This window comes from Carassius carassius, chromosome 27 (genome assembly GCF_963082965.1).
Source record: "Carassius carassius chromosome 27, fCarCar2.1, whole genome shotgun sequence".
Classification (NCBI taxonomy): domain Eukaryota; kingdom Metazoa; phylum Chordata; class Actinopteri; order Cypriniformes; family Cyprinidae; genus Carassius; species Carassius carassius.
This window is the reverse complement of record NC_081781.1, coordinates 19704039-19719965: the sequence shown is the minus strand read 5'-3', so window position 1 is coordinate 19719965 and position 15927 is coordinate 19704039. Positions and strand designations below refer to the sequence as shown.

The following is a 15927-nucleotide window of genomic DNA, read 5'->3' as shown; positions in this document are numbered from 1 at the left end:
GAAACCTTTTTATCAAAAAGAGTGAGAGACAGAATGGATGTCAAGATGTTTTTGTGATTAATTACTTAAGTTATATAATGTCACACAAGGCTAGCATGCTGCAGGTTGCTATTTTTATTTTAAGGATGTGGCAATTAACACTTTTAATATTCTTAAGTTCAAGCAACAGCACAAAAAAAAAAAAATACATGCACAGTTGTTGAATCTGCAATTATATCAGAGTAAAAGTCTTACAATCATTGATGCCAGGATCTTTAACTCTCCATATTTCCTTTTCTGTTTTCCATTCTTTTCAAAAACATTTTAAATGTTTAGGATTGATGGCCTGATAATGGTGCTGACAGCTGATATTTAACTTGGCAAATACATGTTTATTTTTTACCTCTACTGTAGATAAGGATTGAATTTCTATTTTATGTGTGTTTCTTTTGAATATTTCAGTTTTTTATGTCCTTGTGGAGATGAAGCTTCCCCGGATGAATAGTCAATCCTGGCATCTCTACAAGGACAAAAGGTTCACAGGGGGTCTAAATATTTAATTCATGTTTAAAACTATTAATCTAACACAGAAGTGTAATATGGTTTAAAATGTTAACCAATAGATACTGTATACTGTTTGAAATGAAGACTAAACGTATTTGGACTCTTTCAAATGTTAGTGGATCACGTTCATAGTTAAAGTGGTTCTCTACACCTGTGGTTACTTTTTAAGAACATCTGCATAAACATGAGGAGAACTGACTTTATACATATACTTTACTATATAACCGATTACAATACAATAAAAAGTGGTTCAGAAAAGTGAAGTTCGTGAAAAAAAGATGTAGCTGCAGGTGCAAATTGCTTAGATATTCAGTTATTTAATGCAATGACGTTCAAATACAGTTCTGCTCTAAAAGTGTCAGAATGCATCTAGGGGTCACTATATTTGAACAGTATATGAATAGGAAGCTGTTAACACAAAGCAGGCAAGTATGTGTGTGTGAAATATAAATGTTAGGGGATTCAATAGTCCCCTGTTGCTAGTGTTAATTCTCATTGAGTGAAGGCCAGAGTGAGGGGAGGTGTAGGTCAGTGACTCTCACAGGACCAAACCATCTGATAGGTCACTGGATGATGTCATGCCCACCCCATTAAAACACAAAGAGAATTAAAAGAGATTTATTCCTATTAAGTAAAGACTTAAGACTTTATAGACTTACACATAAGTCATGTTCCCTGTTCCCTCAGTCTAAAAAAATAAACAAATAAAAACCTAATAATAATAAAAAATAAATCGATTTAGCAGCCCAGTGAGCCAGGTTCAAAAATGTATGTAACTCTTTTGGGAGACCAACAGCTGTACAGTATGTTTGGGAACATATTGAGTTAGGTAAGATAACCTGGCTCAGTGGTCTCTCTCTCTCTCTCCTCATTGTGTCTTGAATCCATTGTTGATCACTAATGCTCTTCAAAAGCAAAATAGTAATTTAAACTGGCTTTGTCATTGAATTTTGGTTGAGAAATGAATACATTTATTGTAACCAAGTGCACTGGAAAATGTGCCTGTGGTGACATACAGTGAAATATGTAGTGAGTGGTGCTAAAGCACTGTGCCATTTCATCCAAAATAGCTGAAGCTGATCATGAATCTGCCAGTTTATTACTTAATTGTTATCACACATCTTGCGGCAGTTTGGGGGAAAAAATGAAAAGGTTAAAAAGATAACATATAACACATCTTAAACCTAACCGATCAAGTTAACAAATATATTTGAGAAACAGACACACACACATTTTCTGAAGCAATAATGATTTTTTAGCTTGCTTGTGTAAGTGGTAGAGCTATTTTATCATGCTTTTATCAGTGCTGTACCAGGTGTGCTACTGAGCAAGTTTACTATGTCAGAAAAAAAACGTACATATGGAGCTGGTTATGTGTTGTACAGTAAACGTCAAAATGTGTTGGTTTACCTATCATGCACATTTTAGCTGGAAACTGTTGTGAATTGTATGTATAGCTTCATTTTTGGAGTTTTGCAAAAGTATAGTTAGAGTCATGTTTTTCCAGTGAGCATAGGTTTATTTGTCACATATTAGCTTAGGAAGCACTATTTTCTATTAACTAGTTACTTATTAGGATGCATTTTACTAGCATATTGGTTGCTTATTAGTACATTCTTAATATCTTATTATGCATTCATATTCTAGATCGCTTAACAATACCCGATACCTAAACATAATTACCCCCTTACATACTATCAATAAGCATCAAATTAGGAGTTTATTGAGGGAAAACTCAAAGTCAGTATGTGTTCCCTAATCTAAAGTTTTACAATCTGTTCTATACTGTACTGCACCCTACTGAACTCTGCTCTACTTTACTACACTCTACTTTTTCATAATCTAATTTAATACACAGTGTGTATGTCAATTACTTATGGATTATACTTACATTGCTCTGTAACTAGTGGAAACTCAGAATCATTTTTAGAGCAGTGCTGCCATAGAGGACTTATAAAGTATTTGTGAAAATGTCAGGTTCCTATCTGATCTCCCACCAGAGATCAATTTTGAAAACAAAAAAAGAAATTCTCAAACTGAATCTCCAGCATGCACAATAGGCTTAAGACCATGCAAAATGACCATCAAAGTGGTATTTTGATTATAACATTTGGACTTAGGAACAATATAAATATCAGGAATGTGCATAATGTTTATACTGTATATGTCCATATTACCCTTTATTTATTTATTTATTTATTTATTTATTTTTGACACAAAGATGATTGCTGGGGTTAAATAAAGTCAAAAGAAAGTTTTGCAATACCAATACAAAAAATAAATAAAATCAATCCATTCCCTAGGTTTTGAACTACTTGACTGGCCCCTCATTTATTTACTTTTCCCAAATAATGCTTCATATTGAGGATGTGACATAATTGCACAATGAAGACCAATAAGGTGAATAGTGACATAGTTTTCTACGTGCCATCAGACATGTATACAAACACACTTTAATGAACGCTTTCGGAAATGTGAAGCTCTTGTGTTTCATTAGTGCTGTTCAGGGGAGTTAGTACAACTCCTAGGGCATAAAAGTTGGTCCGGCAACACCCCAGAGAGCAACAGGTCCACGTGTATCCCAACCAGGTCATCCTTCAAACACAACCCGTCCCAATAAACAATGTCTAATACACTTGGTCTAAAACTAATAAACTACAGGGTGGAGGCAGCTGAGGTTTAATAAGGGGAAGAATTTCTAATGGCAATAAACTGTGTGTGTGTGTGTGTGTGTGTGTGTGTGTGTGTGTGTGTGTGTGTGTGTGTGTGTGTGTGTGTGTGCGCACTCACTCGCTCACTATTAAAAGCTAGGGTGCTAATTAGTAAGGAATTTCCAAACGTAGCCTTGAAACAGACATGGTGTAGTAAGGTCTACAGTTTCATTTGTGTCCTTTTTCTGATTCATTGCATTTAGGAGGATGTGTGCTAGTGATTCTGTCCACAGAACTCCATTTTTTTATTTAGATGGATAGGCCCACTAAATGTTTTTATATACACTACCGTTCAAAAAAATCCTGAAGTTTGATTGAGTAATGTTTACAACAGGGATCTCTGTCAGGACAGCAATCTGTCAGAGGGTGACTACTAGTCATATTTACATAAACATGTTTTCAAGAAATGCCATGTTTAGAACCTGCAGATTAAATTTACATTTATGCATTTAGCAGACGCTTTTATCCAAAGCGACTTACAGTGCATTCAGGCTAACAGTTTTTATCTACCACTGAGCCACATGAGGTACAATATTTCTTCAATGATATGTTGGAAGTGTCAGATTGGGGTATGCTCCAAAATGCAGTTGCCCTGAGGCTTTGAGAAAGCCTCCTAAATACAGCATAGTCAGCACCTTTACATAATCATTCCATCATTCCAAGTCCCCAGGCAAACCGTGGGGTCATGTAGTTGTAGTTAGTAGAATGTCAAAAGTGGACAATTGAAATAAAGTGTAATCTAAACCTTTACTGCAAACATCTTAACTGGAATGATGATGAAACATTAGCCTATTTTTTGTGGTATGTTTTAAAAAGATATAAGGCATAAAAATGTGCTGTATTAAGTCAGCTATTAAAATGAAACACTCTTAAGATAATAGACATTTAGTATTTATGATGATCAAGTCAGATGAGGAAATCTGCACTAGCCAGCAGTTTTCCTGCTAACATTTATTACTTTGTTTTGCATATCTTCTGTTCATAAGAAGGGCTTCACATCAGTCATAAATCCTCCAACATCTTCTATTCAGGTCAGCAGTGATCATAGCTGTGCCAATATCTCATCAGTCATAATTCTTATTCTTTCTCTCCAATGTTCAATTTCCTGCTGAAAGCAGCTGGTTTTCGTAACATGTGCAGAATTCGGCAGAGATTAATGTTTAGGGAATGACTTCATCAGATTATGCATTTGTTCTCTTTCTTTCTTTCTTTCTTATAAACGTCTGACCCATTGAAATGACAAAACATTGTTTACACTACTGGGAAAATTATTAGTGTTGTCAGAGAAAGTCTTTCTTCAGATTGACTAACTTGATTATGAAGTAGATTGCAGTGAACTATAGCATATTGACAGACTTTTGTTCAACTCACGTACCTAGCACAGGTTCTTTATTGTCATCTATAACCTTTAATATTCATGGAATCATGGAAAGAAAGGTTCATTATTGTGGAAACAATAAAAATGGTTCGTTAAAGAGATCTTTGGGGAACCCAAAATGCTTCTGCAATGGCATTGCAGAACCCCCGTTTTGGAATATTTATTGTGTATAGACCCTTTTTCTGTTAGTAAACATTGGGATGTGTTTCTTTGGGCGGAGAAAACACTAACGCTAGCTATGAAGTTTGTTAGCTTGTTTTTTAAAAATGAGAGAAAATCCTATTTTACTTACTTATATGTAAGGTGACTCACTGTCTGGGACCACGATTACTATTTGAAAAGGTTCACTTTAATGGACTAAACCAGATCGGCCGACCCGTACACGCTCACTCAGTGCTTGGACAATCTGACAGGATTCCCTCCGGATGAGCGACTCCCATCTAATGAACTCACCGTGACTATCTAGTCATGAAGATGTATATTCATTTCAATATCAGCAGGCAACTATTTTCACAGCTACATTATTATTCCAGCCACAATTAATCACAACAATGTACATACAATTTCAAATGATGAAACATCTAAATCGTCAGTTTGTTGTTTTACACACATGCACACAGACATTATTTCATACACTACATAGTCGTTAGATGCATAGAAAATCTTTAGACACACTTATAACAACAAAAGACAATAATTTATTAAACCTTTTCTGATAAGAAGTGTGCGCGGCAAACATAAGTATTTTTGATGATCGTTTCAGTCCAGTCGGTTCGTTTTATCGCGTTTAACCACAGCTGTTGTAGTTTTTTTTGTCTGGCAGTGGCAGAGGCTATATTACATCGATTGGCCGCCTCCAGTTTCCCCCAGCTAGCTCTGTGATTTCCTAAAAGCGTCTATATGGAGATAAAGTTAACTTCTAAAGCCACATCTTTATTTAGGGCCTTTTCTCTCCATTGACAGACCTGGAAAGTATACAGAACAACAACAACAAAAAACTATTCATTTTTGGCATTTTTGAAGTGCAAAATAACATCATGCTCCACTGGCTTTCATTGTATGGACAAAAACTCTTGGAAATTCTACACATGAAAGAAAGTCCAGTTTTGGAATGACATGAGGGTGATGAAATTATGACAGAAGTTTCATTTAGGGGTGAACTATCCCTTTAATTCCCTGATTGAACGTTGCCAAAATGCTAACTTCCCCTCTTTTATCACTCAGTGTTGAGTTTGGACTAACTTTCTATCGACTTATGATTATAGTGTTTCACATGACTTTTGTTTTACCGACCCAGTGAACCTTCACCTCCATGCAGGCCAGTGTCCACTGAATGTCCATTCCTAGCATAGATGGTTTTGATAAAACGGGATGCAGAGATTAACTCAAGCTCAAACATCTCTTAAAAGGCACTTAAAGGCTTAGCAACTGACAGGAAAATAGATATCTAATGAAATAAAAACTAATCTGAGGCTTTAAGGAGACTCCAGGCCAGATCTTCTGTGGCTTTTGAAGGCATGTTTAGGAGCTAATATTTTGAGGGCCTCTTTCCCAAAGAAGGAGATGAGTAAGTCAGGGTTTGTTGATCTCTGATTGATTTATACGATGAAATCCCTCGTTCCTCAGCGTTTAACTGACAGATCACTACTCGCTTTACAGACGCCTGTCTTTACATCAGATAACCACAATAAACCAAATTCAGTATTTGTGTCATCATCACAATGATCATCAATCATCAACACATACACACATGGGTTCACTTAACTGGATCTGGATTTTTGAATCTCACGTGAAGACAAACTTTGACCTTGTGTGAAATGTTATGCTGCTCAACTCTAAACAACAGCTGTTGAATTTGAGTGTGTGTGGTTGTATGTGGGCATTATAAGTTTGGGATCCATTGATTAATGATGGATAGACCACTGGACAGTGGCATGAGATCAAGTTAGGCAGTAGACTGTTGGAGAGTCACATCATCACATGGCAATGGCTTGGCATTGGACTTTATAGAGTGCTGCAGAGATGATGTATTTTTGTTGGTCAAATTCGAACAAGCTAACATTTTAGCACTTCCGGGGTTTCCTTCATTCAATGTAATGGACTTTTTAAAAATGTTTTCTTTAGCTAAATGCCTGAAATAAGGTCTGTGGTGAACACAAGCTTAAGATATTTTCACCTTTTGTTCTTCAACATCAGTAATACCACTCGTGATTCTTTTTAAAGCTTTTTCTTGTCTTGAAAAAGACAGTTGCTAAATAGCAGCTAAATCGGACTAAAGCGGTTATGGAGAATAAACGTCATCACAGGGAAATTCATCTACTCACTAGCTTTACAAGCACATTGTGCTTATGATTGTGCTCAAACTTCAGGCAAAAATGCTTTGTAGAAACTTAACTTTAGTGATGTTGAAGTCATTTTACGGTGATGTACTTTGTTTATAGCCTATATTTATAGCTCTTTACTTGTGACAGTGTTAATTAGGCATTAAAATTCATAAAAGGCATGTTCCTTTGTAAAGGTTATCATTAACAAAACGTAAGAATCATAGTCTTTTGTTTTATTTCTGCAATAATCCAAAGCCAATGGAAAAAAAAACCTATTGGGTTTTTGTCAAGGGATCTTTGCTGGTACTTCTTCAGTTACTTGCTTGGTGAAATGCCGTGATAAAATACAAATCATCTGTGAAGGATCTTTCAATGGATTGCTGTGATGTTACACCCATCCTTTCCGTCACGAGACGATTCTGACCCTTATCACTTCACCTTGTACATCACCCTTTCATCACTACTACTAACTCCCTTCATCATCATCAATGTGTCAGCACAGAGAAGGTTTTTGATGCTCATATAATTTTAATATCCTTTCATCACACATAGGTGTAAGCTCTTGTACCTGGATCCAGCATCGGATATTTGACCACCATGTCGTCCAGGAAACTAGCTAGCAGGAAAACACTCTTCATGGGTTATGAAAGCACATGGAGGCTCTCTGCCTCCCCTTCTTTTTCTTTACATTCCTTTTGACAAACTCTCTCTCTCTCTCTTTCTTTGCAGGAGCAGTTATCATTTCCCAGTTGCAAACCCTTTTTATGGTTAGAGTTATACCATGTGGATTTGCTATGACATCTTTACATTCTAAATATATGGTGGAATAAAGTTCTCTCTTCAGAGAATTTGTAACCCACAGGTGTACATATTACATCAGTGACTTTTATTCAGACTGCTCAGGTCTGGATAGTTTCATTGATGCATTGAGTAAGAGAATGCTTAGTAACTATCCTGGCTGTTCTCATAAATGTTGTATAGTGAATCTTGTTTAAATTTATTTCCCCACATTTGAAATTCTGCATGTGCCGTGTGTCTTGTTCTTGTCTTTGGGCTGTGGTGGTGTAGTGCTCTGGGGTTTAAAGCACGGCTTGGCAGCTCTGTGCTTCCCCTAGAGGGCCTTTCTGTTTCACTGCCACCTCTAAATCATACACAGCACGCACCTACAGACCCTCTGTTTGTTATTCCATGGGAATTGACGGGCGTTAGGGTGGACGTGGATCGCTCCCCATGAGTGTGCATGTTGGTGTGTTTGTGTGTGACTGATACCAGCTTCAAAAAGGAAACACGTTAGAGGCACATTTGACTGGTGTGCAAAGTAAGGTCCGACGCTGTTAACTCTGTCAGGGATAGTCCGTCCAAAATAATTCTGTTGTCATTTCCTCACCCTCATTTTTTTATTTTTTATATCATGTGAAACACTATATAAGCCATGGTGGTTGCTCAAAATATCTTACCTTGTGTTCCACAGAAGAAAGAATTTGATACAGGTCTGGAACAACATGAGGGTAAATAGGATTACTAGTGTTCATTTTGTGGTGAACTTCCTGTTTTTTTTTTTGTTTTTACAAATGGCTAGCATAAAAAAAGTGCTTAATCATAAAGAAATTGAGATTCTCATCAACCTCAAAAGGTCAAATGAAATATTATATATTCCAATTTATGTTTTCTATACATTTTTATGTCTTTCCTAAATCTGCATTTAATTGAACAAAATACAGTAACAAATGTATAATAGATAAAAAAAAAAAGTTTTAGAATGTATCCTTTATTTTACTTGGGTAACAGGGTCGATACTGCAATTTGTGTACAAATTAACAAACTTTAACGACAACTATGGGGGAGGATTGATTAATGCTTGCCAAATTAATTATAAAATGCTTTTTTTAAAATGTTAAATTTTATATCACATAATGATTTATCTAATTTCTCTAAGAACAAAAACATGGGATGGAACACCATAGTGTAACATATTCATTTAATTTGCCTGCATAGATTTGCAAGAATTTAATTAATGCCCAGTGTTATTCAACCACATTTTACATTTTCTCCAAAACAAGTATTGCATAACCATTAAATAAAAGCCTAGTAGGCGTAATAATTAGATGACTAATGGGTGGACATCAATCATAAGAGCTCATTGCTTTTATTGAGCATGTGCCCTCAGCATGCACTGACCCCACACCGGACCTCATACCTTCTCCAATTCATGCTAATAACCAATGCAAACATCAGCCTGAGTATAGGGAGGGATGCCAGGGTCAGATAACGGTTCTGTACTGTTTACATACACGGTATATAACCTGTAAATACGAGGGGAGGGTTCATCCTTACTGCCCCGCTAACCCAAACCATGTGTGCGAGGACAGACCCCCCCTCAAGCACGTCAATCAACAGGCCAGGGGAGCTGAGATCGTAATGGGACTGGCAGAGAATCCTTCAGCCATCCACACACAGAAACACAGCAGTTTGAGCGTGCACACAAACACGTACACGCATTCAAACATTTATCTAGAAACAGACACTCTTCAAGCACAGAGAGCAAGCAAATACACAGAAACTGTGAGACAGACACACAAAGAGGAGTTCTATGGGGGTCTAACAGATGTTTAGCACTGGGTTCTGGGGGTTTGTGTGGAGAGCAGCAAACTCGTTGCATGCTTTTCATGATAACTGACACTGTTTATACCTGGTATTAGAATTCATTTCTTAAATGCCAGTGTGAACATGGTGCAAAACATTTTGTGATTGGATGATTTGAACTGTATTCAGAGCTAGTCAGAAATGTATGAATTTTTTATTGAAAACGCTAATGCAAACAACACCTGCAGACAACATGAAACCAAGGGGTTTAAACCATGCTATGAAAAAAAAAATCATACATATACTTCCACTATTTTTTCCAACTTGCATTATTACACAAATTATCCGACATTCAAATGTTCTTCATTAGAACAGATTTAGACAAATGTAGCATTACATCATTTGCTTACCAATGGATCCTCTGCAGTGAATGGGTGCCATGAGAATGAGAGTCAGGAGAGAAATACTGTATGCTCCATCCAGATCAAGCTCCTTTCACAAGCTGAAACACTCCAAAACAGTTCTAAACGAAGTATGTTTGTAACTAAATGTGATTTTGATATGAGATGATGGACCTTTGCACTGCAGGAAGCTTTATTATGGATATGCAAATGATTGTGATTTTTTTTTTTCATTCTGATGGCACCCATTCACTGCAGAAGATTTATTTGTGCAGTAAAGTAATGCATTTTTTTTCGTAAGTCAATAGTAATCAAAACAAAATCATCTACATCTTGGATGGCCTTAGGATGAATACATTTTCATTTTTTTGGATGAACTTTTCCTGTAACAGCAACTAAATCTGATCACTTCAAATAGATTTAATATGCTTTTTTTCTTCTTCTTTGATAAATGAAGGTCACATTAAAATAACATCATTATGTGGTTATGCTGTCTTTCAAATGACTTAGGAATAGATTTGTTTTACCCTCATTTTATCCGCATTCTGTATCTTAAACTATGAAAATCCATCATAAAAATATGAATTACTATATTTTTAGAAACTGCAAATCTAAACAGTTTAAAATACACATAAACCATTTGGATGGTTTTTGAACCCCAGTACAGCAGCGTCTTAATCACAACCAAAAAATTAAAAAAGCTTGAGGTTAAATAATTTGCCAAAAATGTCTATAGTTGAAGAAATACTTATCTGAATAAGGGTCATTCTTCATATTTAAATACTTCTGATGGGAGTATGTGCCTTCATTGCTAATATGCCTTGAGAGATGTGTCAGTCTTCATGGTAATGGTTATGTTACACTGTCATTCTTGCATAAATGTGTTGATATGCAGAACATAAGTGGGACAGATGTGGCGTACATCACAACATCCTCTCAAAGCCTCTGAGATCTGATTGGATCCATGTTGTGTGAGTCATGTGAATCAGACAGGGTTGGCTGGTCCTGTAAAGAAGCTTTGTGTTTGGCTTAGCAGGGCTCACAAGAAGAAGAATCCTTGTGCTGAAGAACCCTATACACTCTTACATGTAAGTCAAAAGGATGAGTGGATGTGTGTCAATATATTTATAACTCAGGAAGATAAATGTATCTTTACCCCATTGCATGAGGCCACAAACAGTTACAGATGTCCACCACCTGTGATGCTTTATTAAAATGTATAATTCATATTGAATTAATTCATATTGAAATGCCATGACATTATATTTTGAGAAGCAATTTACAGTTGGTTTGTTGTATTGCATAAAATAATAAAGGGATTGCTCTTTCAAAAATTTTAATTATGTAATTTTCTTACACCCTTGTTCTTCTAAACCTGTATTAAAAAACCTGTCTTCAGTGGAACATAAAAGAAGAGACATAGTAGATTGTCATTATTTACTAATGTTCCTCACACAAAGCTATTGTAAAATATTCAGTATTTATGATACCATAAAGTACAATAACATTGTTTCAGATATGTGAAACTTGAACAGAAAATGCAACACAAAACACTTTATCATTACTAAAAAACAACAACAACAAAAAAAAAGTTTACTGTTTTTCACTGTAAACTATATGGTCATTCATTGGGCCCTATCATACACCCGGTGCAATGCGACGCAAGGCGCAGTGCAAGTGTGTTTGCTAGTTTCAGTCCAGCGCCGTTCACATTTTCCCTTCCAGCGCCACGTCGTTTAATTAGCAAATGCATTTGCGCCCATTTTTGCGCCCATGGGCGTGCTGGTCTAAAAAAGAGGTGTGTTCAGGCGCATTGCTGGCGCATTGCTATTTTTAGGAGCTGAAAATAGACTGCACCATAGACCAACTCAAACCTGGTCTAAAGTCTAAAGTCAATGTTTTTTCTTTGTTATTTAAAGAGCGTGTTAGTATAGGCGGATCCACAACGCATGTACACGCTGCTTATTAAACACAGGGACGCACAGCAGCACACAAACATGCTAAATATAAAAAATTTAAGGATTGCAATACATAAGAGTTTTTTGTAGGCTAATTAAATATTAATTAAATAATAATTTAATATATATATTAAAATTAAAAATTTAATTAATGCATTTAGCAGATGCTATTATCCAAAGTGACTTACAGTGCATTCAGGCTAACAATTTTTACCTATCATGTGTTCCCAGGGAATCGAGCTACAGGAACACTATATATATATATATATATATATATATATATATATATATATATATATATATATATATATATATATATATATATATATATATATATTATACAGTACAGACCAAAAGTTTGGAAACATTACTATTTTTTATGTTTTTGAAAGAAGTTTCTTCTGCTCATCAAGCCTGCATTTATTTGATCAAAAATGCAGAAAAAACAGTAATATTGGGAAATATTATTACAACTTAAAATAATAGTTTTCTATTTGAATATAAAAAAATAATTTATTCCTGTGATGCAAAGCTGAATTTTCAGCATCATTACTCCAGCCTTCAGTGTCACATGTAACATCCAGTCTATCACATGATCATTTAGAAATCATTCTAATATTCTGATTTATTATGAGTGTTGGAAACAGTTCTGCTGTCTAATATATTTGATGAATAAAAGGTTAAAAAGAACTGCATTTATTCAAAATAAAAAAAGAATTCTAATAATATATATTCTAATAATATATTTTCTTTACTATCACTTTTTATCAATTTAACACATCCTTGCTGAATAAAAGTATTTATTTTATTTAAAAAAAAAGAAAGAAAAAAAAATTACTGACCAGTAGTGTATATTGTTATTACAAAATATTTATATTTCAAAAACATACAGCTTCTTTTTTTTTTTTTTTACTTTTTATTCATCAAAGTATCTTAAAAAAGTATCACATGTTCTGAAAAATATTAAGCAGCAGAACTGTTTACAACTTTGATAATGAATCATCATATTAGAATGATTTCTAAAGGATCATGTGATAATGATCCTAAAAATTCAGCTTTGCATCACAGAAATAAATGATAATTTAAAGTATAATACATTGAAAAACAATTATTTTAAATTGTAATAATATATCACAATATTATATTTTTTCTGTATTTTTGATCAAATAAATGCAGGCTTGATGAGCAGAAGAAACTTCTTTCAAAAACATTAAAAATAGTAATGTTTCCAAACTTTTGGTCTGTACTGTATATATATATATATATATATATATATATATATATATATATATGCTCGCACACGAGCAGCTGCGTTTCATCTCGGAGACGCGTTCTGCCTTTGCGCTTGCCAAATTCCGCTGTGTAAATAGCAAATCCATCATGGCACGAGGGAATGGAAACTGAGACTCTGATTGGTTTATTGCATGTTACGCGCCAACCGTTTTTCCGTCGTTAAAATAGCAGTGTATTTGGACACGCCCTGAGTGCACCTGCGCTGTGCACTTTACACTATGCGTTTAGATCGTTAAAATAGGGCCCATAGTTTTCATTTGCAACAGTTAATTTGGTAATATTTGACAGTAAAATAACATACAATTATGTTTACAGTGTTTCATGGTATTTTACTCTTAACTAATTTACAGTGTTTTATTTATTTATTTATTTTTCTGTGGAAATTTTAAACACTTTTACAGTGCAAATTTGTTTTGGACTTTTATGGCTAATCATTTTTTTTAGCTAAACAGCATCTGCCATCATTCACTGTTCGGAGAAGAGCACCTAGGGCAACAGTTTGTTAAATATGTTTAGCGTTCCAAAGAAGTAAAAGTTACAGGTTTGGGATCATTTTGAGTGAATTGCCCCTTTAATTCATTTGAACATCAATGAGGAAAGCTGAGTGAATAATTACTTATACACTGTGGCATGTCTGCAATACTGTAATGTCAAATTTTATGTTGTGACCTGCCTTCTAAGTTTACACAGACCTCACAGTTTTAGCTTCTGCCTTGTGCTTCATTCCATAATGGAATGAGTTGAAATTAGGGATGGGACGGTATGAAAATTTAATATCACGATTATAGTGACTAAAATTATCACGATTATCAATATTATCACGGTTTTGTTGAAACAAGATGAAAGTGTTCAAAAATAGTTGATGCTCACACTGAAAACATTTCAGCAAGTTTTATATTTAATAATCAACAAACAACTAATAAAACAAGCAACTCTATGCACTTAATTTAAAGAAAGATTAAATTCTGTGGCATTTCCTTCCTTACAATGAAAAGTGTAGAAGCATAGAAAAGCATAGAAAAGTCACTGACTTTCGCCATTCCTTCTCGAAAAAAAAACAAAAAAAAACATTGTGCGCTGCGCTTGCGTCAGACTGTTGCTGGCTGGACATGATTTAATAGTGAGTTATTAAAACAGCGATAATCAAACACGGTTTTAATGATAATTCATTTTTAAACGATATTACTAACCTTCAGCACATTTTATCACGGTTATCAATAAAACCGGTTATCGTCCCATCCCTAGTTGAAATCCTGATTCAGTATTAAAGAAGAGTATGTCCCAATGGCACGATGACAGAGGTGGGAGGTAGACTTAAAAAAGGATGAAATACTGCACCAGGGCAAATCTTTCTGTAAGCTGCAATATGAGTGATGTTGTTTAGAACACTTTGAGGCTCAAAAGACATTCCAGCCGGATGATCCAGGTGTCCATCTCTTTTCTTAATAACTAGTATTCTAGCTTACCCAGTGGGTTGTGAATTTAAATGCTATAGAGTGGATAACAAAATATACAATTTAGTCATCATTAAAAAGAAAAGGGAAAAAAATACTTTCCAAAGAGTTTGATCTCTAATACCTGTCTTTGAATTTGCAGACTGGATCCAGATTTCCAGCGCTGGAGGTCTGTGGTGAACCACCCACTGCTGGCAGCGGTCTAACCCGGCTGAGGCAGCGGATGGGGTGGGTGTTGAATCTAAGGCCCCCGTGGAGAGCACTGGAGACCAGGTAATCCACCCACACCTGCAGGATGTCCTGTCAGACAGTATGAAACCTACAGGTTGACGTCAGTTGACCAGTCCTATGTTTTTCAGGTTATATAAACTCCATGTTGTATTATTAGTATCTGAGTTTTGCTTATTTAGAGGGAGGAATTCCGAGGTGGGATTTTGATAAGGTTGGGCAAGGTCCTGTGTCTGATTCTGATTTATATAATTATGGGTGGCACTGTCAGATTGTAAAAGCACAATACATGACATACTAATTATTTAGCCTTCTTCTAAAAATAGGCTGCGCTTTTTCATTTTCGGATATTTAGTACCATGAGATCCAGATGAGAAAAGGACTTTGCTTTAAGCACAACTGTGACCGAACAGAGATTTCTTAATTAACATTGCATTTCAAGTTCTTCCGAGAGAGATTGTTTGCAGATTTCTCAAAAAAAAGAAAAAAAGATTGACCCAATATGATCAAAGAAATGTTTGTTTTTAGTAAGAAGAAGAGATGGATTTGTTTTCATGTGCGTTAACAGCAGAAAGAATCCAGATTTACGGAGGAAGAGAGCAAGAGACAAAAGTAAAAGAGAAAAAGAATGAGTAAAGCTACACTGAATATTCTTACCAGATGCTGTTTTTGAGTGGTTTCTTTAGGAGTGGTTTTGGTTGTTTCTCTTGATCTTGGTCCAAATTCCCATAGCCAAGCAAATCTTCCAGGACCAGGTAGATGTCTGTTCAGGAAATTAGCTAGAGAACATGTAGTTTACAAGCATCTTGTGTCCTGCGTTCACATAAATATTTGAATAATTATTGCATTATTGTGATCATATTGGAATAGTGTGGATTTAATCTATAAAATTAATGCTGTTACACATTTAATCTTTTTGTGTAATTTTTTTAGTGTAATTTCACATACTGTAATAAAAAGGTGTACAGCCATTAATGTGATTTTTGACCATTTTTTTTCCTCCTGTCATTCAAGATATAGCTGAGTTTGTTTCTTCTTCCGAACTGATTTGGAG

At 35.2% G+C, this 15927-nt stretch overlaps 1 long non-coding RNA gene across 1 annotated transcript in view; it reads left to right on the top strand.

The window, feature by feature from the left end:
- The first annotated feature begins 10971 nt into the window (after positions 1–10971).
- Positions 10972–15927, top strand: part of LOC132107309 (uncharacterized) — a 30464-nt gene continuing 25508 nt past the window's right edge. The window contains exons 1-2 of the long non-coding RNA XR_009424268.1: positions 10972–11028; positions 14788–14918. This is a non-coding gene — a long non-coding RNA (uncharacterized LOC132107309). The remainder of the gene's footprint in view (positions 11029–14787; positions 14919–15927) is intronic.